This window comes from Sminthopsis crassicaudata, chromosome 4 (genome assembly GCF_048593235.1).
Source record: "Sminthopsis crassicaudata isolate SCR6 chromosome 4, ASM4859323v1, whole genome shotgun sequence".
Lineage (NCBI taxonomy): Eukaryota > Metazoa > Chordata > Mammalia > Dasyuromorphia > Dasyuridae > Sminthopsis > Sminthopsis crassicaudata.
In genome coordinates, this window is record NC_133620.1 from 179,110,759 (window position 1) to 179,134,645 (window position 23,887).

At 34.4% G+C, this 23,887-nt stretch overlaps 1 long non-coding RNA gene across 1 annotated transcript in view; it reads left to right on the forward strand.

The window, feature by feature from the left end:
- LOC141541201 (uncharacterized) overlaps positions 1 to 22,115 on the forward strand; it is a 101,433-nt gene extending 79,318 nt beyond the window's left edge. The window contains exon 4 of the long non-coding RNA XR_012481681.1: positions 21,866 to 22,115. This is a non-coding gene — a long non-coding RNA (uncharacterized LOC141541201). The remainder of the gene's footprint in view (positions 1 to 21,865) is intronic.
- Positions 22,116 to 23,887: the final 1,772 nt, after the last annotated feature.

Sequence of the window (23,887 nt, forward strand, 5' to 3'; positions counted from 1 at the left end):
TTTCTTTGCTTTCATTTCATTATTTAATTTTTCTCTACCATTTTTATTTGATTTTAAAAATAATTTTTAACACTTTAAAGAATACTTGTCTGGCTCCTGTCCAATTTACACTTTTCTTGAGACTTTGCTTGTAACATTTTTTATTTCATTTTTTTCTTCTGAATTTGTCTTTTGATTTTCCCTCTCAACATAGTAGATTTTTATGGGTCAGCTTCTACTCCCCACATCAGAGAATTCTCTTTCTTCCTTCTAGGATGTGGAACTAAATTGGACTATAAGTATTCCTCCCTCTGATCTTGATCTTCTTCTTCCCCTCCTCCTCCTCCTCCTCCTCCTCCTCCTCCTCCTCCTCCTCCTCCTCCTCCTCTTCCTTCTTCTTCTTCTTCTTCTTCTTCTTCTTCTTCTTCTTCTTCTTCTTCTTCTTCTTCTTCTTCTTCTTCTTCTTCTTCTTCTTCTTCTTCTTCTTCTTCTTCTTCTTCTTCTTCTTCTTCTTCTTCTTCTTCATTCTGCAACTGCAGAAATTGGTTTCAGTTATTATTTAAAAATTGTTTGGAGAAGAATTTTAGAACTCAGCTGAGTACTAACTCTATTCCACCATATTGGCTTTTTCCCCAGAAGTCATTAATTATTCTTTTATACATGTTCTTCAACATAACTCATGGTAATATGTATTCATCTATGTATATTCATTAAATGTATATATATATATATATATATATATATATATATATATATATATATATATATATATATATATATATTATTCTCCATTAGTTTTTGAGCAACATGTACTTTAAATTCTTTTGACAACTTGCTATTCCATTATATTTAGTCAAATTTGCAGGAAAATAATGATATTAAAAATGGATCTTGACAGCAGAATACATTACCCATGCATATGTTTTGTAAATAAAAAGCTTTAATAATTTTTTTAAATTTAAGAAAGAATAAATCCTGCTTCTATGAAAAATAAAAAAAAGATCTTGAAATTTTGAGAGTGCCATCCTGCTTTTCAAATATCAACAATTGCATTCTTTTCTTCATATCTAATTTTGGGTCCATTTGATTATACTTCTGCAGTTTATCCATGATATATGTAAAGATTTTTCAGCTTAATGGGCTTCCTGTACAATGGTATATTTTAGTCTGGACAATATACATTTTTTGAGCTTAAAATGAGTACACATGAAGTGACATAGGTGACATCAAGCATTTTCCTCTTCTAGATTGCCTCAGAATCTCACTCATAGGGGGCGGAGCCAAGATGGCGGAGAAGAAACACACTACTCAGTGAACGTCCTCACTCCCTCACAACCAATTAGATAAATTAAGTCTCAAAATTAGCTCAGGACTGATAGATACCACAAGGACTGGAAGCACGACTTACCAGCTGAAGAGAATCTGGAGTTTCAACAGGAAAGGTCAGTTCTCAGGGGAGGAATAGGAAAGACCAGCACAGACGGTGGGGTAGGGGCACACTGCGCCCATTGCGCTGGGAGGGGCTCTGGGATCAGAGAAGCCACTGAGGTAAAGGAATCTGGCACAGGCTGTTAGCTCTTCTCTGCTAATTATTTAGCAGTTCAGAAGAGAAAGCCAAAATATTTTAAAACTCAGATTAGATTCCCCCCCCCCCCCCCCTGACTCGGCAGACTCGGCACCAGGGGGTGTGGCCTCAGCTACCTCCTGAGAATAGTTAAGAGACTGACAAGTGGGTGGATACGGCCCAAGGCAACACACACGGCCTAGCTTAGCTGGAGGGAGTGGAACTCAGCTCCAGGAAGTCCCAGAGAAGCGGAACCTTTGAACTAGGGACCGCGGTTTCTGGCAGACACTTCCAGTTTGAGCGCAGGGGCTTCTCACGTCACCTGCTGCAGACATCCACTCCCCACCCGGACACATAGGCTGAGCTTCTTGCTGTCTTCACTATTCTACGCCCTCAAAGCACAGCAGTGCTAATCACCTCTGAGGCACTTCCAGGGAGGGGGGTGGGGAACTCTCTCCCAGAGCTCTCTCTTAGCGCGGGCGCAGGGGCCGCTGCATCCATCCGGTCTGGGAGGAAGCTGGTAAAGAAGTAAATAATCTCCTACCCCAGGGACAGACCCCAAAACATTTTTTAAGTATGAGCAAAAAAGCTAGAAAAACTATAGATTCCTTCTATACAGAGAAAGAGCGGGTACCCAACCCCGAGGAAGTTAACAGCAAAGATTCAGAAGATAACAACCTAAAGGGGAACGATTCCTGCCCCCCATCACATAACTCTCTCCTAGAAGAAGCTCTTAAGAAATTGAGGGAGATTGAAGAAAAATGGGGCAAGGAAAGGGAAGTTATGATAGAGAATAACAACGTCCTGAAATTGGAGTTGGAAAAAATAAAGAATTCACAGGAGATGCAGGGAAACAAAATTAGTGAATTAGAAAAGGTTAAAAAAACACAGGAAAGTAGGATTTCTGAATTGGAAAAGATAAAAAAGTCTCAAGAAAATAGAATTTCTGAATTGGAAAAAGAAAATAATTCTCAAAAAAAAAAAATTAGGGAAATGGAAAAAAATTCAATAGAGCAAAATAATTCATTTAAAAACGAAATTGGGCATTTACAAAAAGAACTAAAAACTGTGAAAGAAGAAAATAACTCCTTAAAAGTCAGGATGGAACAAATAGAAATGAATGATTCACAGAGAACCCAAGAATCAGTCAAACAAAACAAAAAAAATGAGAAGCTGGAGAACAACGTCAAATACTTACTGGGAAAATCTATAGACCTGGAAAATAGATCTAGGAGAGATAATCTGCGGATTATTGGACTTCCAGAAAACTATGACCAAAAAAAGAGCCTAGATTCTATTTTACAGGAAATTATCAAAGAGAACTGTCCAGAGATAATAGAAACAGAAGGGAAAGTAGATGTGGAAAGAATTCATCGAACTCCTTCTGAAATAGACCCTAAAAAAAGAACACCACGGAATATTGTGGCTAAGCTGCAGAATTACCACACAAAGGAGAAAATCCTGCAAGCAGCTAGAAAAAAACAATTTAAATACCAAGGTGCCACAATAAGGGTCACCCAAGATCTGGCTGCCTCCACATTAAAAGATAGAAGGGCCTGGAACCTGATATTCCGTAAGGCAAAAGATCAAGGACTGCAACCAAGAATGAACTACCCAGCTAAGTTTAGCATCTTTTTCCACGGAAGAAGATGGTCATTCAATGAAACAGAGGAATTCTATATGTTTCTAAGAAAAAAACCAGACTTAAACAAAAAATTTGATCTACATCCACAAGACTGAAGAGAAACAGAAAAAGGTACACAGAACCCTTGAGAACTGTAACTCTGTTGTGGGTATATAAAAAATACTCAAGGATAATTTGATTTTACTGATATAAAAGAAAAAAAGGGGGGTGTAGTAAAGGGAAGGAGGTCGGTTCAGAAAAAGGGGAAGGAGTGATAAAAAGAGGGAAACTACATCCCAGGAAGAGACATAGAAAATACACCATATCTGAGGGAACTTAGTGAGGGGGAGAATCATTGTGTGAATCTTACTCTCATCAGAAGAGGCTCAAAGAGTAAATAATTAACATATTTGTTTTTCAGAGAATTTTCTCTCACCTCATTAAAAGGGGGGAGAGGAAAAGGGAAAAGGAAAAGGGGAATAAGTGAAGGGACTTGGAGGGAGGGGGGAGGGATCCTAAAAAAAAAAAAAAAAAAAAAAAAAGAGGGAGGGTTGCGCGTCACAAGGGGGGTCTGTAAATTAAATATCGGGGAGGGGGATCAGGGGGGTCAAGGGAAAAAAGCATAATCTGGGGATAATACGATGGCAGGAAATACAGAATTAGTAATTTTAACTGTAAATGTAAATGGGATGAACGATCCCATCAAACGGAGACGGATAGTAGATTGGATCAAAAAGCAGAACCCTACAATATGTTGCCTACAGGAAACACACTTAAAGCAGGGAGATACATACAGAGTAAAGGTAAAAGGTTGGAACAGAGCCTATTATGCTTCAGGTAAAGCCAAAAAAGCAGGGGTAGCTATCCTTATCTCAGATCAAGCAAAAGCAGAAGTAGATCTCATTAAAAAAGATAAGGAAGGAAACTATATCCTGCTGAAAGGTAGCATAAATAATGAAGCCATATCAATACTAAACATATATGCACCAAGTGGTATAGCATCTAACTTTCTAAAGGAAAAGTTAAGAGAACTGCAAGAAGAAATAGACAGTAAAACTATAATAGTGGGAGATCTCAACCTTGCACTCTCAGATTTAGACAAATCAAACCACAAAACAAACAAGAAAGAAATTAAAAAAGTAAATAGAACATTAGAAAAACTAGGTATGATAGACCTTTGGAGAAAACTGAATGGCAATAGGAAGGAATATACTTTCTTCTCAGCAGTTCATGGATCCTATACAAAAATTGACCATATACTAGGACATAAAGATCTCAAAATTAAATGTAGGAAGGCAGAAATAATAAATGCCTTCTTCTCAGATCACAATGCAATAAAAGCTACATTCAGTAAAAAGTTAGGGGTAAATAGACCAAAAAGTAATTGGAAACTGAATAATCTCATCTTAAAGAATGACTGGGTGAAAGAGCAAATTATAGAAACAATTAACAATTTCACCCAAGATAATGATAATGATGAGACATCATATCAAAATCTTTGGATGCAGCTAAGCGGTAATAAGGGGAAATTTTATATCTTTAGAGGCTTATTTGAAGAAAATTGAGAAAGAGAAGATTAACGAATTGGGCTTACAACTTAAAAGGCTAGAAAAAGACCAAATTATAAACCCCCAACCAAAAATTAAACTCAAAATACAAAAATTAAAAGGAGAAATCAATAAAATTGAAAGTAAAAAAACTATTGAATTAATAAATAAAACCAAGAGTTGGTTTTATGAAAAAGCCAATAAAATAGATAAACCTTTGGTAAATTTGATCAAAAAAAAGAAAGAGGAAAATCAAATTGATAGTCTTAAAAATGAAAAGGGGGATCTTTCCACCAATGAAGAGGAAATTAGAGAAATAATAAGGAGTTACTTTGCCCAACTTTATGCCAATAAATTTGATAACTTAAGTGAAATGGATGACTTCCTCCAAAAATATAGGCTCCCTAGATTAACAGAGGAGGAGATAAATTGCTTAAATAGTCCCATTTCAGAAAAAGAAATAGAACAAGCTATTAATCAACTCCCCAGGAAAAAATCCCCAGGGCCAGATGGATTCACATGTGAATTCTACCAAACATTTAAAGAACAATTAGCCCCAATGTTATATAAATTATTTGAAAAAATAGGGGATGAAGGAGTCCTACCAAATTCCTTTTATGACACAGACATGGTACTGATACCTAAACCTGGTAGATCGAAAACTGAGAAAGAAAATTATAGACCAATCTCCTTAATGAATATTGATGCTAAAATCTTAAATAAGATATTAGCAAAAAGACTTCAGAAAATCATCTCCAAGATAATACACTATGATCAAGTAGGATTTATTCCAGGAATGCAGGGCTGGTTTAATATTAGGAAAACTATTAATATAATTGACCATATTAATAATCAAATTAATAAGAACCATATGATCATCTCAATAGATGCAGAAAAAGCATTTGACAAAATCCAACATCCATTCCTACTAAAAACTCTTGAGAGTATAGGAATAAATGGATTATTCCTTAGAATAATCAGGAGTATATATTTAAGACCGTCAGTAAGCATAATATGCAATAGAAATAAACTGCAACCTTTCCCAGTAAGATCAGGAGTGAAACAAGGTTGCCCACTATCACCATTACTATTCAATATAGTACTAGAAACGCTAGCCTCGGCAATAAGAGCCGAGAAAGAGATTCAAGGAATTAGAGTAGGAAATGAGGAAATTAAACTATCACTTTTTGCAGATGACATGATGGTATACTTAGAGAACCCCAAAGACTCTGCTAAAAAGCTACTAGAAATAATTCAAAATTTCAGCAAAGTGGCAGGATACAAAATAAATCCACATAAATCCTCGGCATTTTTATATATCACTAACAAAATGCAACAGCAAGAGATACAAAGAGAAATTCCATTCCAAACAAATGTTGATAGTATAAAATATTTGGGAATCCATCTACCAAAGAAAAGTCAGGAATTATATGAGAAAAATTACAAAACACTTGCCACAAAAATAAAATCAGATTTAAATAATTGGAAAGACATTCAGTGCTCTTGGATAGGCCGAGCGAATATAATAAAGATGACAATACTCCCCAAACTAATCTATTTATTTAGTGCTATACCAATCAGACTCCCAAGAAACTATTTTAATGACCTAGAAAAAATAACAACAAAATTCATATGGAAGAATAAAAGGTCAAGAATTGCAAGGGAACTAATGAAAAAAAACTCAGAGGAAGGTGGTCTAAGTGTACCTGATCTAAAGCTATATTATATAGCAGCAGTCACCAAAACCATTTGGTATTGGCTAAGAAATAGACCGGTAGATCAGTGGAACAGATTAGATACAAAGGACAAAAAAGGGTACATCTATAGCAATCTAATCTTTGACAAACCCAAAGATTCCAACATTAGGGATAAAAATTCATTATTCGGAAAAAACTGTTGGGAAAACTGGAAATTAGTATGGCAGAAATTAGATATGGATCCACACTTAACACCATATACCAAGATAAGATCAAAATGGGTCCATGATTTAGGCATAAAGAGGGAGATAATAAATAGATTAGAGGAACAGAGGATAATCTACCTCTCAGACTTGTGGAGGAGGAAGGAATTTATGACCAGAGGAGAACTAGAGATCATTATTGATCACAAAATAGAAGATTTTGATTACATCAAACTAAAAAGTTTCTGTACAAATAATACTAATGCAAACAAGATTAGAAGGGAAGTAACAAATTGGGAAAATATTTTTAAAAACAAAGGTTCTGATAAAGGTCTCATTTCCAAAATATATAGAGAACTGACCATAATTTATAAGAAACCAAACCATTCTCCAATTGATAAATGGTCAAAGGATATGAACAGACAATTCTCAGAGGAAGAAATTGAAACTATATCCACTCACATGAAAGAGTGTTCCAGGTCACTACTGATCAGAGAAATGCAAATTAAGACCACTCTGAGATACCACTACACACCTGTCAGATTGGCTAAGATGACAGGAACAAATAATGACAAATGTTGGAGGGGATGTGGGGAAATTGGGACACTAATACATTGCTGGTGGAGTTGTGAAAGAATCCAGCCATTCTGGAGAGCAATCTGGAATTATGCCCAAAAAGTTATCAAACTGTGCATACCCTTTGACCCAGCAGCGCTACTACTGGGATTATATCCCAAAGAAATACTAAAGAGCGGAAAGAGACATATATGTGCCAAAATGTTTGTGGCAGCTCTTTTTGTTGTAGCTAGAAACTGGAAGATGAATGGATGTCCATCAGTTGGAGAATGGTTGGGTAAATTGTGGTATATGAAAGTTATGGAATATTATTGCTCAGTAAGAAATGACCAGCAGGAGGAATACAGAGAGGGTTGGAGAGACTTAAATCAACTGATGCTGAGTGAAATGAGCAGAACCAGAAGATCACTGTATACTTCAACAACGATACTGTATGAGGATGTATTCTGATGGAAGTGGAAATCTTCAACATAAAGAAGATCCAACTCACTTCCAGTTGATCAATAATGGACAGAGGTAGATACACGCAGAGAAGAAACACTGGGAGGGGAATGTAAATTGTTAGCACTAATATCTGTCTGCCCAGGTTGCATGTACCTTCGGATTCTAATGTTTATTGTGCAACAAGAAAATGATATTCACACACATGTATTGTACTTAGACTATATTGTAACACATGTAAAATGTATGGTATTGCCTGTCGTCGGGGGGAGGGAATAAGGGAGGGGGGGTAATTTGGAAAAATGAATACAAGGGATAATATTATAAAATATATATATATATATATATATATATATAATAAAAAAAAATTAAAAAAAAAAAAAAAAAAAAAAAAAAAGAATCTCACTCATAGCACTTAAGCAAATCTAGCCCAAATAAGTGCCAAGCAGACTTTCCTTCTTCTGCACTAGCCCTCCCAAATTCTACTTCAATTTCTTGCCTATTTCCCTTTCCCTCTCCTAACTGGATATTGATCCCTCATCCTCACCCCATGCTGCAGAGAACATGGAATCATCAATTTACTCCAGTACCTAAGCCCACTCCTTCCTTAGCAATGCTAGTAAATCAGACTTCTTCAGGCTCCCTTACTTTTGAATGTAAACTAGGCCTTGTCATTTATATTGCCATTGAATATTTAAGATCCATAGGCCTTTCTATTCTCCTTGAAGCTGTTGCCTTCACCATTTTTGAATATGAACTCCTTGAGAGTAGTAACTATCTTTCTTGTCCTACTACTTAGAATGGTTCTCTTCTATTGTTGCTTTTCTAGCATTTCAGTTATGTCTGACATTTCATGACCCAATTTGATACTTTCTTGGCAAAAACTTTGGAGTGGTTTGCCATTTTCTTCTCAATTTTATTTTATAAATGAAGAACTGAGCTAAACAGAGCTAAGTGATATATCCATAGCTACATAGGGAGTAAATGTCTGAGCACATGTTTGAACTCAGAAAGATGAATATTCTTGACATCAGGACTGGCATTCTATCCACTATATCACCTTGCTTCCCTTTCCTTAGATAATCAGTGTTTAATCATTTTCATTAATTATTTCATTAATTCTTTACTCATTTGCTTTTTCCAGTGAGAAATGTTATGCCATTCTCATCTGAGTGATTGTTGGTCTCACTAAGAAGGCTTTATTGTATTCTGAATTGACACTGGTTGATTTAATCTGTCATATGCAAACAGGATAATTTCTTAATATAAAATAAATAAATGACAGAAACACCCATGGAAAATTATTTCTGTTTATGTATGCAATTCACAAGTTAAAATGAGGTAATTAAAAAAAAAACAAAACAAAAAAACTTCGAACTTGCAAAGTAATATACAAGTTCCAGAAACCTACTTTCGTGGAGGAAGAAAGGAATTTTATATATAAGTGATACAGGAGAATCATTACAGACATTTCCTTTTTAATAGATATTGCACTATGAAAATAATAGAGTAGAGGTATCTATCATGTATGATAAAGAATAAACATCCCTAATATAAATAATATTTTTTGAAGAGCCAATGTAAATACTTTTAATTCTTTTTCTATACACATTCTTAGAGCGAAGAATATATCATTTTTTTAAATTAAAGCTGTTTGTTTACAAAGAATATGCATGGGTAATTTTTTCAACATTGACACTTGAAAAATCTTTTGTTGCAAAATTTCCCCTCCTTCCCTCTACCGCCTTCCCTAGATGGCTGGTAGTCTAATACATATTATATTGAAATACATGTTAAATCTAATATATGTGTACATATTTATATAGTTATCTTGCTGCACAAGAAAAATCAGATTAAGAAGAAAGAAAGAGAAAAACTGAGAAAGAAAACAAAATGCAAGCCAGTAATAGCAGAGACAATGAGAATGCTATGTTGTGGTCCACACTCTGTTATCAAGGTTCTCTCTCTCTGGGTGTAGATGAAATTACTGAGCAAATAGGACTTGTTCGAATCATCTCAATGTTGAATTGATTGTCATATAGCTTCTTGTTGTTGTGTATAATGACCTCCTAGTTCTGGTCATTTCACTTAGCATCAGTTCATATAGGTCTCTCCAAGCTGTTTTGAAATCATCCTGCTAGTAGTTTCTTATGGAACAATAGTATTCCATAGCATTCTCTAATTGATAGGTATCCACTCAGTTTCCAGTTTCTTGACACTACAAAGAGTGCTGCCACAAACATTTTTGCACATGTGGGTCTCTTTTCCTCCTTCAAGATCTCTTTGGGATATAATCCCAGTAAAAACACTGCTGGATCAAATGGTATGCACAATTTGGTAACTTTTTGAGCATAGTTCCAAATTACTCTCCAGCATGGCTGGATCCATTCACAGTTCCACCAATGATACATTAGTGTCCCAGTTTTCCCACTACTCCTCCAACATTGGTCATTATCTTTTTTCTGTCAACTTAGCCAATCTGATATGTTTGTAGTGGCATCTCAGAGTTATCTTAATTTGCATTTCTCTGATCAATAGTGATTTTGAGACCTTTTCATATGCCTACAAATAGTTTCAATTTCTTCATCTCAAAATTGTCTGTCCATATCCTTTGACCATTTATTAATTAAAGAATGGCTTGAACTCTTATGAATTTGAGTCAAATCTCTATATATTTTAGAAATGAGGCCTTTATCAGATCATTTGAACATACAAAATATTTTCCCATTCATCCCTTCTAATCTTGTCTGCATTAGTTTTGTTTTTACAAATTTTTTTAATTTAATATAATCAAAATTATTTATTTTATGATCAATAAGGTCTTCTTTGGTCACGAATTTTTTCTTCCTCCACAAATCTGAGAGGTAAGTTATCCTATGTTCTTTTAATTTATTTATAATATCATTCTTTATGTATAGGACATGAACCTATTTTATCCTTATCTTGGTATACAGAGTTAGATGTGGGTCTATGCCTACTTACTGTCATACTCATTTCCAATTTTCCCAGCAGTTTTTGTCAAATAATGAATTCTTATTTCAAAAGTTGGGGCCTTTGGGTTTGTCAAATACTAGATTGTTATAGTCATTGACTGTTTTGTTCTGTAAGCCTAACCTATTCCAATGATCAACTCATCTATTTCTTAGCCAATACCAAATGGTTTTGGTGATGCTGCTTTATAATATAGTATATATTATATCTATAGATCTACAGATCAATAAAATAGATCTAAAAGATCAGGTACAGCTAGGTCACCTTCATTTGATTTTCTCTTCATTAATTCCGTTTAAATTCTTTATCTTTTGTTCTTCCAGATGAATTTTGTTGTTATTTTTTCTAGGTCAGTAAAATAGTTTCTTGGGAGTTTGATTGGTATAGCACTAAATAAATAGATTATTTTTGGGAGTATTGTCATCTTTATTATATTCACTGGACCTATCCATGAGCACTTGACATTTTTTCCAATTGCTTAGAACTGACTTTATTTATGTAGAAAGTGTTTTTTTTAGTTTTGCATATATAGTTCCTGACTTTCCTTTGGCAGATTGATCCCCAAATATTTCATATTATCAACAGTTATTTTAAATGGAATTTCTCTTTGTATCTCTAGCTGTTAGATTTTGTTAGTGATGTATAAGAATGATGATGATTTATGTGGATTTATTCTATATCCTGAAACTTTGCTGAAGTTGTGAATTGCTTCTAATACTTTTTTAGTTGATTCTTTAGGTTTCTCTAAGTATCCCATCACATCATCTGCAAATAGTGATAATTTGGTTTCCTCATTACCTACTCTAATGCCTTTAATCTCTTTTTTCTTCTTTTATTGCCAAAGCTAGCATTTCTAATATAATATTGAATAGTAATGGTAATAGTGGACAACCTTGTTTCACCCCTGATCTTATGGGGAATGGTTCTAGTTTATCCCTATTACATAAGATTCTTTCTGATGATTTTAAATAGCTTCTACTTACTGTTTTAAGGAAAAGTCCATTTATTCCTATACTCTCGAGTGTTTTTAGTAAGAATGGATGTTGGATTTTATCAAATGCTTTTTCTGCATCCATTGAGATGATCATATGTTTTTTGTTAATTTGGTTATTGATATAGTCAATTATGCTAACAGTTTTCCTAATATTGAACCAGCCCCACATTCCTGGTATAAATCCTACTTGGCTGTGGTGTATTATACTGGGGATGATTTTTTTGTAATATCTTTGCTAATATTTTATTTAAGATTTTTGCATCAATATTCATTAAGGAGATTGGCCTATAATTTTCTTTCTCTGTTTTTATCATACCTGGTTTAGGTATCAGTACCATGTCTGTGTCATAATAGGAATTTGGTAGGATTCCTTCATTCCCATTTTTTTCAAATAGTTTATATAGTATTGGAGTTAATTGTTCTTTAAATGTTTAGAAGAATTCACATGTAAATCCATATGGTCCTGGGGATTTTTTTCTTAGGGAGTTGATTAATAGTTTGTTCTATTTTTTCTAAAATGAGACTATTTAAGTAATTTCTTTCCTCTGTTAATCTGGGAAACCCATAATTTTGTAGGTATCAAGCCATTTCACTTAGGATGTCAAATTTATTGGCATAACATTGGGCAAATAACTCCTGATAACTGCTCTAATTTCCTTTCATTGATGGATAGTGCTCCCTTTTCATTTTTGAGACTGTTTGATTTTCCTCTTTCCTTTATATAATCAAATTAACTAAAAGTTTATTTATTTGTTGGTTTTTTTAAAAAAATTATAATACTATTTATAACATAATAATAATTCTATTATTTTTGTCAAAAATTATTATTTGTGATCATGGGGATATATCACTTATATATTAAAGAACTAAAGAAGACATTTATAAAACAAGGATCAAGGTTCAATTTTTTCTTTTTCTCTTTTTTAAAAATTAATTTTATAATTATAAAATTTTTTTTGACAGTACATAAGTGTGAGTAACTTTTTTTAACAACATTATCTCTTGTATTCATTTTTTCAAATTTTCCCCTCCCTCCTTCTACTCCCTCCTCTAGATGACAGGAATCCCATACATATTAAATGTGTTACAGTTTAACCTAAGATTTGGATTCCGAAGGTATAAGTAACATGGGTAGAAAGACAGTAGTGCAAATGGTTTACATTCAATTCCAAGTGTTCCTTCTCTGGGTGTAGCGGTTTCTGTCCATCATTGATCAACTGGAAGTGAATTGGATCTTTATGTTGAAGGTATCCACTTCAATCAGAATATATCTTCATACAGTATCATTATTGAAGTGTATAGTGGTTCTGCTCATTTCACTCAGCATTAACTCATGTAAGTCTCTCCAAACCTCTCTGTATTCATCCTGTTGGTCATTTCTTACAGAGCAATAATATTCCATAACATTCATATGCCATAATTTACCCAACCATTCTCCAATTGATGGACATCCATTCATTTTCCAGTTTCTAGCCACTACAAAAAGAGCTGCCACAAACATTTTGGCACATACAGGTCCCTTTCCCATCTTTAGTATTTCTTTGAGGTATAAGCTCAGTAGTAGCACTGTTGGATCAAAGGGTATGCACAGTTTGATAACTTTTTGGGCATAGTTCCAAATTGCTCTCCAGAAGGGCTGAATTCTTTCACAACTCCACCAACAATACAATGTCCCAGTTTTCCCACATCCCCTCCAACATGAATCATTATCTGTTCCTGCCATTTTAGCCAATCTGACAGGTATGTAGTGGTACCTCAGAGTTGTCTTAATTTGCATTTCTCTGATCATTTGTGATTTGGAACACTGTTTCATATGAGTGGAAATAGTTTCAATTTTATCCTCTGAAAATTGTCTGTTCATATCCTTTGACGATTTATCAATTGGAGAATGGTTTGATTTCTTATAGAGTCAGTTCTCTATATATTTTGGAAATGAGGCCTTTATCAGAATCTTTAACTGGAAAAAAAATATTTTCCCAATTTGTTACTTCCCTTCTAATCTTGTTTGTATTAGTTTTGTTTGTACAAAAGTTGTTTTTTTAAATTTTATATAATCAAAATCTTCTATTTTGTGATCAATAATGATCTCTAGTTCTCCTTTGGTCATAAATTCCTTCCTCCTCCACAGGTCTGAGAGGTAGACTATCCTCTGTTCCTCTAATCTATTTACGGTCTCATTCTTTATGCCTGAATCATGGACCCATTTTGATCTTATCTTGGTATATGGTGTTAAGTGTGAGTTCATATCTAATTTCTGCCATACTAATTTCCAGTTTTCCCAACAGTTTTTTTTTCAAATAATGAATTTTTATCCCAAATGTTGGTATCTTTGGGTTTATCAAACACTAGATTGCTATAGGTGTACCCTATTTTATCCTGCGTACCTAATCTGTTCCACTGATTGACTAGTCTATTTCTTAGCCAATACCAAATGGTTTTGGTGACTCCTGCTTTATAATATAGCTTTAGATCAGGTACAGCTAGACCACCTTCATCTGACTTTTTTTTTTTCATTAATTCCCTTGAAATTCTCGACGTTTTATTCTTCCATATGAATTTTGTTGTTATTTTTTCTAGGTCATTAAAACAGTTTCTTGGGAGTCTGAGTGGTATATTACTAAATAAATAGATTAGTTTTGAGAGTATTGTCATCTTTATTATATTTGCTCGGCTTATCCAAGAGCACTTAATGTCTTTCCAATTATTTAAATCTGACTTTGTGGCAAGTGTTTTGTAATTTTGCTCATATAATTCCTGACTTTTCTTTGGTTGATGGATTCCCAAATATTTTATACTCTGGACAGTTGTTTTGAATGGAATTTCTCTTTGTATCTCTTGCTGTTGCATTTTGTTGGTGATGTATAAAAATGCTGAGGATTTATGTGGATTTATTTTGTATCCAGCAATTTTGCTAAAGTTGTGAATTATTTCTAATAACTTTTTATTAGAATCTCTGGGGTTCTCTGAGTATACCATCATATCATCTGCAAAGAGTGATAGTTTGATTTTCTCATTACCTACTCTTATTCCTTTAATCTCTTTCTCAACTCTTATTGCCAAGGCTAGCATTTCTAATACAATATTTAATAGTAATGGTGATAGTGGGCAACCTTGTTTCACTCCTCATTTTGCTGGAAAAGGTTCCAGATTATCTCCATTACATATTATGCTTACTGATGGTCTTAAATATATGCTCCAATATATGTCCATTTATTCCTATGCCCTCAAGTGTTTTTTAGTAGGAATGGGTGTTGTATTTTATCAAATACTTTTTCTGCATCTATTGAGATGATCATATGGTTTTTATTAATTTGATTATTAATATGGCCAATTATACTAATAGTTTTCCTAATATTAAACCAGCCCTGCATTCCTGGTATAAATCCTACTTGATCATAGTGTATTATCCTGGGGATGATTTTCTGAAGTCTTTTTGCTAATATCTTATTTAAGATTTTAGCATCAATATTCATTAAGGAGATTGGTCTATAGTTTTATTTCTCAGTTTTCAACCCACCTGGTTTAAGTATCAGTACCATGTCTGTGTCATAAAAGGAGTTTGGTAGGACTCCTTCATCCCCTATTTTTTCAAATAGTTTATACAACATTGGGGCTAATTCTTCTTTAAATGTTTGGTACAATTCACATATAAATCCACCTGGTCCTGGGGAATTTTTCCTGGGGAGTTGATTAATAGCTTGTTCTATTTCTTTTTCTGAAATGGGAGTATTTAAGCAGTTTACCTCCTCCTCTATTAATCTAGGAAGCCTATATTTTGGGAGGTAGTCATCCATTTCACTTAAGTTATCAAATTTATTGGCATAATTTTGGGCAAAGTAACTTCTTTTTATTTCTCTAATTTCCTCATCATTGGTGGAAAGATCTCCCTTTTCATTTTTAAGACTAACAATTTGATTTTCCTCTTTCCTTTTTCTGATCTGATTTACTAAAGGTTTATCTATTTTATTGGCTTTTTCATAAAACCAACTCTTAGTTTTATTTATTAATTCAATAGGTTTCTTTTTACTTTTAATATTATTGATTTCTCCTTTTAATTTTAGAATTTCAATTTTAATTTTTGGTTGGGGGTTTTTAATTTGGTCTTTTTCTAGCTTTTTAAGTTGTAGGCCCAATTCTTTGATCTTCTCTTTCTCTATTTTATTCAAGTAAGCCTCTAAAGATATAAAATTTCCCCTTATTACTCCTTTAGCAGCATCCCACTAATTTTTGTATGATGTCTCATCGTTGTCATTATCTTGGGTGAAATTATTAATTGTTTCTATAATTTGCTGTTTCACCCAGTCATTCTTTAAGATGAGATGAGTTATTTTCCAATTACTTTTTGGTCTATTTACCCCTAACTTCTTGTTGAATTTAGTTTTTATTGCATTGTGATCTGAGAAGAAGACATTTACTATTTCTGCCTTCCTGCATTTAATTTTGAGATATTTATATCCTAATATATAGTCAATTTTTGTATAGGTTCCATGAACTGCTGAGCAGAAAGTATACTCCTTTCTATCACCATTCAGTTTTCTCCAAAGATCTATCATACCTAGTTTTTCTAATATTCTATTTACCTCTTTAATTTCTTTCTTATTTGTTTTGTGGTTTGATTTATGTAATTCTGAGAGTACAAGGTTGAGGTCTCCCACTATTATAGTTTTGCTGTCTATTTCTTCTTGCAACTCTCTTAACTTCTCCTTTAGGAAGTTAGATGCTATACCACTTGGTACATATATATTTAGTATTGATATGGCTTCATTGTCTATGCTACCTTTTATCAGGATATAGTTTCCTTCCTTGTCTCTTTTAATTAGATCAATTTCTGCTTTTGCTTGATCTGGATAAGGATGGCTACCCCTGCTTTTTTGGCTTCACCTGAAGCATAATAGATTCTGCTCCAACCTTTTACCTTTACTCTGTATGTATCTCCCTGCTTTAAATGTGTTTTCTGTAAATATATTGTAGGGTTCTGACTTTTGATCCAGTCTGCTATCCGCCTCCATTTAATGGGAGAGTTCATCCCATTCACATTTACAGTAAAAATTACTAATTCTGTATTTCCTGCCATCATATTATCCCCTGATTATACTTTCTCCCCCTTGTCCCCTCTGAACCCCTTCCCCAGTATTGAATTTATGGACCCCACTTGTGATGTGCAGCCCTCCCTTTTTAGTATCCCTCCCCCCTCCTTTTAAATCCCTTCCCCTTTCTTGTACCCTTCTCTTATTCCTCTTTTCCTTTTCCCTTTTCCTCTCCCCCCTTATAATGAGGTGAGAGAGAATTCTCTGAAAAACAAATATGTCAATTATTTACTCTTTGAACCTAATCTGATGAGAGTAAGATTCATACAATGTTTCTCCCCCTCTCTAAATTCCCTCATATGTGATAAATTTTCTTTGCCTCTGGGATGTAGTTTCCCTCTTTTTATCTTTCCTTTCCCATATTCTGATACTATCCCCTTTTCTTTACTACTTCCCTTTTTTAAGTTATATCAGTAAAATCAAATTATCTTTGTGGAATTCTATATATCCACAACAGAAATACAGTTCTCAAGAGTTCTTTTTACCTTTTTCTGCTTCTCTTGAGTCTTATGGATGTAGATCAGTTTTTTTGTTTAAGTCTGTTTTTTTTTTTTTCCTTAGAAACAAATGGAATTCCTCTGTTTCATTAAATGTCCATCTTTTTCTATGGAAGAAAATGCTAAACTTAGCTGGGTACTTTATTCTTGGTTGCAATCTTAGTTCTTTTGCCTTTTGGAATATCAGGTTCCAGGCCCTTTGATCCTTTAATGTGGAGGCAGCCAGATCTTGGGTGACCCTTATTATGGTACCTTGATATTTGAATTGTTTTTTTTCCTAGCTACTTGCAATATTTTTTCCTTAGTTTGTTAGTTCTGCAGCTTAGTCACAATATTCTGTGGAGTTCTTTTTTTTAAGGTCTTTTTCAGAAGGTGTTCAATGAATTCTTTCAACACCTATTTTCCCTTCTGTTTCTATTATCTCTGAGCAGTTCTCTTAGATGATTTCCTCTAAAATAGTATCTAGGCTCTTTTTTTCATCATAATTTTCAGGAAGTCCAATGATCCTCAGATTATCTCTCCTAGATCTATTTTCCAGGTTTATAGATTTTCCCAGTAAATATTTAATGTTATTCTCCAGCTATTCATTTTGTTGTTGTTGTTGTTGTTTTGTTTTGTTTGACTGATTCTTGGTTTCTCACTGAATCATTCATTTCTATTTGTTCAGTCCTGATTTTTAATGAGTTATTTTCTTCATTCACATTTTTTAGTTCTTTTTGTATATGTCCAATTGAGTTTTTAAATGAATTATTTTGCTCTGTTGAATTTTTTTCCATTTCACTATTTTTATTTTTACTGGGTTATTTTCTTTTTCTAAATCACAAATCCTATGTTCTTGGGAATTTTTTATCTTTTCCAATTCAAAAATCCTACTTTTCTGTGATTTTTAAACCTTTTCTAATTCACAAATTTTGTTTCCCTGTACCTCCTGTGAATTTTTTAATTTTTCCAACTCAAATTTCAGTCCATTGTTATTCTCTATCATAGCTTCTCTTTCCTTTCCCCATTTTTCTTCAAACTCTCTTAAGTTTTTAATAGTCTCTTCTAAGAGAGATTTATGTGATGGTGGGCAGGTATCATTCCCCTTCAGGGTGTTGTCTGGAGACTGTCTGATGTTAGCCTCCTCAGGGTTTGATACCCATTCTTTCTCTGTATATAAGGTGTCAATCGTTCTCTTCAGTTTCTTACTCATTGTTAAAACTCTGTGGGTTGTCTGCCCTTGGGTAGGAAATTTACCAGCTTCCTCTCAGACCGAGGATAGCATGCAGCAATCCTGTGACTGGGCTAAGAGAGAGCTCTGGGAGAGAGTTCCCCTCCCTCCCCCCGGAAATAACTCAGAGGTGGTTAGCATGGCAGCGGTAAGGATTGCCCAGTGAAGGACCACCCCTGTGTGGCTTAGCGACTACCTTGAGGCTGGGGGCATAACAGTAAAAGCATCACAAACCCCAGCCAAAGCCTCCCCTGTGGGGAAGTGGATATTAGCAACTGAAGCATGAAAAGCCCCTGTGCTCAAACTGGAAATTTCCGCCTGGAAAGCACAGTTGCTGGTGCAGGGGTTCAGCTTCTGCAGGGGTTCCGCTGCTACTGGAGTTTTGCTATTGGGAGAATTCCACTGTCTCAGGCTGAGCCCTGCACTATGTGGATTAGAGGCTGCCCCGGGCTGTGTCCCCCGCTGTTCTGGTTCTTAACTGCCCCAAGGAAAAGCCCTGGACAGCAGAAGGTGGCTGCACAGCCGTGCCAAGATCGGGTCACTTTCAGTTTCAGGTGGTTATATTTTCTGTTTTTTTATTTTAAAGTGACTTTGATTTCTCTTCTGATCTGCTGTTTTACAAGCAGAGTAGAGCTCTCAGCCTATGCCAGATTCCTCTATCTCAATGGCTTCTCTGATCCCAGAGTTCTCCCCACACCGTTTGGTACAATGTGCTAGCCCCTAATCCAACCCTGTCTGTGCCCGTCTTTTTCCTCCCCTGGGAACTGACCTTTTCTGTTGAAATACCAGATTCTCTTTGGCTGGTAAGTTGTGCTTCTAATCCTTGTGGTTTTTATCAGTCCAGCATTATTTTTGAGGCTGATTTAACTAGTTGTTATTGAGGGTAGAAGGGAGCTTAGAAATGCGTGTGTATCTTCTCTGCCATCTTGGCTCCGTCTCTCCTCATCTCTTTCTCTTACTGGTTTTGTGATCTTGGGGAAATCATTTAACCTTCCTAGGTCTCAGTTTTATGAATTGTAAAAATGTGGGGTAGATGACTACTCATATCTGTCACATCATTTATGACACAAAAATAACTAAATTCAACTAGTTTGCTCCCTTCAAATGAGAAAAAATGTATAGAAATAAATATATTCAAATTATATACAAAATAAATACTGGCTGAAGACCTGAGTTCAAATTGTGTCTCAGGCAGTATATGGCTGTGGACTAGTCACTTAATCTTTTTCAGACTGAGGTTATTTCATCTGTAAAACCAGATTCCACCACTAAGATCTCTTCAAGTTTCAAATCTATGATTCCATGGACCATAGGGCCTAGAACATAAAGGCTGTTTAATAAATGTTTATTAAATGATTGGTTTATCTACATTCCATTGATATTATATTAAAATTTATGAAATATGACTTTTTCCAAACTAGTTATTTGACATATAAGGTATTTGTAGTAGGTAAGAAAGTAGTTATTTCTAAGGCAAAAACAATAACAACAAAAAGCAAACTTTCAAGATTAAAGCAAAATTGACCCAAATGTCAGCAGTAAAGAAGAAAATAGAAGAGTAGGGGAGGGGAAGGAAAAGTCAGTTTCATTCAAAATGCTCTAAGATGTCAGACTCCATAGAGTTTTTGGAATTTAAAGACTGTAAATGCTGAAATGAAAACAGGGTGCTGCAATCTTCTTCCAACAAAAGATAACATCAGCATTCTTGATGTAACCTGAATAGTCATCAGAAACTAACTTGCCAAAAGAAGGAGGCTTGTAAAAAGTTCATGTGAGTCAACAACTCCAGATATGGGCTTGAAAGAGAATCTTGTTTGAATGAACTGGGGGATCATTAGCTCCGGTTGCTCTGAGTTAAGCTGTATATGCTTGCAGAACCCTAGAGAACAGTGTAATTATCCAGCAATTACGAGTTTGGGCAAGATTGACCTTACATAACTTACATAGCATATATCTGCAAGCACATTCAGTTAATAAATGTTTCCCTTGTAAGTCTCTACCACAACATAAAACATTCTGGGGGTGGAAAGATATCCCTGGAGGTGTTTTGCAATTCATCATGGAAAAAAAAAGTGGATACATATCCTACTATTAGAAATCATCTTTCTAAATAATAAACAGTTTCATAAAAAAAGAAAAAGGGAATGACTCCATTTGAGATTTTGCTTTTAAATGATTTCTGTTACTATTATAAGTTAACATTTATATAGCTTATTGTATGTCAAGTACTGTGCCAAGAATTTATCAAATATTCTTTTACTTAATCTGCACTACAATTCTTGGAGTTGGTGTTATTACAATTACAGTGGATTAAGACAAATATTTCCTATGTGACTGATCCAAAATTACAAAGCTAATAAGTTCCTGAGATTACATTTGAACTCAGGTCTTTTTGACTTCAAACCTAGTGCTCTATCTACTCTGTCATCTATCTGTTAAGGAGACATCTCTTTGGATTACATCTTTCCCACTCCCCCAATTATTCACAATCTTTGGAAGAAAAGGAAATGTTGAAAGTAATCACCAGTTTACTAGCTGCAAAAGCACTTCTAACTCCATATCTTCTAACTTAGGATGTTCAAAGATTTAGTAATATTAATTGGATTTCACATATTACTGCACAGATAACCAAACTAAAACAAAAATAGAAAGGTTTTTTTCTCTGAAATTCTTTCATATCATAGATAGGAATATATGAATTAAAAATTCACAAATAAAGTTTTGTCCACATAAGGCAAGAACTCTTTAATTCTACTGTATTACTTGATCCAAATTAACTTGTCTACTTGGGAAACATAAAAACATAGCTAGAAATGTTAGGAGTCAAATGGTACAGTGAAAATGACAAGATATGAACAAACAAACAAACAAAAAAGAAATAAAACAAAACACCCCAAAACAAGAAGTATCAAATATAAGAGATAGTGGTATGGCACAGGTTGGTATTGGATATCTTGGATCCTTTATTTTACATTCTCTCTATAAGTTCCACATATTTAATCTCTTTTCCACATTCTACAAAAATAACATTGTCTTTCTTTACTGAAAACACTGTAGCTTATAACTCCTTTACTTCTAATCATCTGCTCCTGTAAAGCTTTCAATGTCTTCACCAACTTTTTCTCCTTCCCTCTATTCTCAAAGGAGGAGTTGGCCACTTTGGGGTTAAACTTTTTTCTCTGTTTCATCTTATTATTCCATTCTCTAATGTCTCCTTCCATGAGTTTGCCTATCCTATTGTTACTTTCTCTTCCATAGAACTTCAATTATCTCTTTTCTACTGGATACTTTTTTCTTAGTTTAAAAATATTTACAGATCTACTTTACCTTAAACAAATAAAAATCAAAGCAAATCCATGACTACTGTTATGGGCCAGAACTTGAAACAAGATGCTAATGCTTATGTACTTAGTTCACACCTTTAAAGGAGTTCACACATTTGTTCACACCTTTAGAGTGCACATATAAGGAAGAGTTAACAAGCCCACTAGAGGACAACCCACTCTCAGACTTCCAGGAGATTCACAAGTCAGAAGCCCACAATTCCACTCTTGGAGGCAGAGAAGATTCATTCCAACTTCGCCCTTTGTGCTGGCTGGAGACATTGGGAGGACAAGAGGCTAAAGCTGGCAGAAACAAAGGACTAACCATAAGAGCTCTAAGAACCAAGGAGAGAGATAGGCCTCTATTAAAGCTAACCTGGCCCCAGGAAAAGAGACAAGACTTTGAAGGAGAAAATAAAGGATTTGGGCCTTAACTCTTTGCTGCATTTGAGGTGATTATTGAAACTGAACTGAAACAAAGGCTGCTCCCAGAAGCTCCCCGAAGAAACCTGCTCCCAGAGAACATTATAATTTAGAGAGAAGAACTACAATGCCTTTTAAGTCATAAACTTTGTTGTCTTCTAACCTTCATTAATTCAACAGGAACTGTTCTCTTCAGTTATAAATGATCTTTTTAATTAACACATGTAATAACCATTTTTTTTCAATTCTTATGTTTCATCTGTTGTCTTTGACATTGTCAGTCACCCTTTTCTCCTTGCCACCATATTATCTCTACACTCCCTGTCTCCACTCTAGTCTGATTTTCTTTGAACTTTCTAACAACATTTTTCAGTCTTCTTTGTTGAATCTTTTTCCAGGTCTTATCTGAGCCTGTTTTCTTTTGGTCCCATTCTATTTCATTTGATGATTTCATCACCTACATAGATTTATTTATTATTTTTATGGTGATAATTCCCAGATTTACCTATGCTACCTTAGTCTCCTAACCTCCCAAATGACATCTTCAGTCTTCTTTTAGGCAATTCAAATTTTATGTCCCCATAGACAACTTGAAACTTAACATGTCTAAAACTGAACTCATTTTACTTTTCCCATAAAAGACTGCCCATTTCCAAACCTTTCTATTAACTAATAAGAGTACCAATATCCTTTCTTTCAGCAAGTCACTCAGCTTGGAAATTGAGGAGTCATTCTTGATTTCACTCTTCTGATCCATCTATTCTGGTATTACTAAGAATGGTCAATTTTAATTTTGTAACATATCTTACAAATAGATAGAATAATGGATGAGGCATTGGAATTGCAATTAGGAAGACTTATTTTCATTAGTTCAAATATGGCTTCAGATACTTACTAGCTGTGTGATCCTGTTTTCCTTAGTTTCCTCATCTGTAAAATGAGAAGGAAATGACAAATCATTCCAGTATCTTTACCAAAAAAACATCCAAAGAGTTGGACATGACTGAAACAATTGAAGAATAACAAAACGTGTCTTTCATGTATCCTATTCTCTCCTCTGAATTAACAACCTGAATTTTTGAAATAGCTTGTGGTTCATCTCCTTGCCTCAAGTCTTTTCCCACTCCAATCCATCCCTCACTTAGCTGTCAAATTAATCTTTTAAAATACAGATTTAAATATTTTCCTTCCACCCCACATAAAAAAAGTCAGTAGGTAACTATCACTTTCAGGAGGAAGTATGAAATTCTCCATTTGGAATTCAAATTGCCTCATAATTTGTCCTCCTAATATTTTGCCTCTCTTATCATACCTTATGTCTCTTCCCTCCCTCACCTGAAACATTCAGTCTTCCTGATCAAGAAACTATATCTCCAGACTGAACATTTTCACTTGATGTCTCAGTTATGAAATTATCCTCTTCCTCAGATATGCCTTTTGGCTTCCTTCACATTTTAGCTAAAATTCCAGTTTTTATATTAAAACTTTCCTTATATCCTTTATATGAGAGTGCTTTTTTCTATTGATTATCTCAAAGTAATACTGTGCATATATAATTTGTATAAATAAGTAGTGAATTTTTTGGCTTTTCTTTGTATATTAGGATTTAGCTTAGTGTCCAGCCCATGGTAAATGTTAAAATGTTTCTTGACTGATTGTCTAGAGTCAGTTTTACTTAGCACCTCTTATTTCCTCAAAAACAATTCACTTCTTTCACCATTTGTTCCTATT